Source organism: Nilaparvata lugens, chromosome 11, assembly GCF_014356525.2.
Source record: "Nilaparvata lugens isolate BPH chromosome 11, ASM1435652v1, whole genome shotgun sequence".
NCBI classification, from domain to species: Eukaryota; Metazoa; Arthropoda; class Insecta; order Hemiptera; family Delphacidae; genus Nilaparvata; species Nilaparvata lugens.
The window spans coordinates 37,403,870-37,405,316 of NC_052514.1; positions in this window are offsets into that span (position 1 = coordinate 37,403,870).

A 1,447-nucleotide genomic window follows, 5' to 3' on the forward strand; every position below is an offset into this window, starting at 1 on the left:
GAGACTGAGTGAGAAAGAGGTAGGAGTAAACTAAGAAAGAGATGCTGATGTCTTTTAAAAGAATGCTGTTTTAAGATCTTGAAAAATGTTTGTACGACCAGTGTGAGACCTCCCATATAACCGGAGGCTTCAAATATGAAACCGGACGACAGGTGTTATTAGTATACTTTGATTACAAATACTGAGCATGCGCAGAACTATGTTGATATGTCTGCGCAAAGGTCATGAACCTGTTTTCAGAAGAATGTTGGCGAAGATTTAGTTTAGAATGCGAGGTTTTGATGAATCGTGTAGGTCTCATTCCATTCAGTTCACTGTCATGTCGCAGATTTCACTCGGTAATAAATCATCATCCTCAACCTTTTTCGATAATTTGTGGGACAAAGTGATAATGTTTATGTTGTTGAACCTCTGCGTTGTTGGGATTGATTGATTATAAAATATTGTCAATTGTCATATTTATTCTCCAAGTTTATTTAACTTTTGTAACTTGTTTTTCTGTAACTGGGCACGCGTCGAGAAATCATCGGGTTTAGCAGGACCCTCAATTGTTTGAATTGTGAATAAAATTTTGATTTTTGATCTATCTGCTCTATAAATTAAAATAGGTCTTCATCTATTTATATGTCTAGCGGAGACCTATCTCCATTAATTTGAGTTTGACTTCCAGTTAAACATTTTATGAACTGGACTTTTTTAATTTTCATGCATTAGAGACAGAATCACATAGTAATATGGAATAGAATAATATAGCACTCAAAAAGCTAAAAACTTGAGAATATTGAGCCTACTACGAAAATGTTGCTTCGATGTATAATTTGCAGATCGTAGACTCAATATGATTCCTTATGAAGAACTTACGTCACAATATTGTCTCCATGTCTGTTAGTTAGAAATTGTGTATAAACAGTTTACAACAACATTTGAAGGTTAAAAAATTTTGTTGAACAACGATTTTTTTATAAAAAAAAATAGGTAATCGAACAAACAATAGTTAATAGAACAAATTAATCATATCAGATATTAGCGAACGATTGAGTTCCATAATCATTATTTTTTAGTTGCATTGCACATTATAGTGTGTCTATAATTATTAGTCTACTAGCCGTCAGGCTCGCTTCGCTCGCCATATCCGTCTAGCCAGGGGGCTCCGCCCCCTGGTCCCCCAACTGGATCGTCCAAGAATGAGATCAGCAGGCTTGCTTCCCTCGCCTGCATTTTTCATTTGAGCATTTTTATCATATGTTAGGACAATCCAGTCGGGGGTCCAGACTAAACGTCTGGCTAAACGGATATGGCGAGCAATATAATATTCCCAGGATGCCCAATCAATTTTTCCGCGATAAATGCATTTAAATCTTCAACTTGGTGCCAACCTAACAAAGTCAACTCAACTTAATGCCAACCTGACAAAATTATTAATTTAGTTGCCAGTTAACAACTGTTT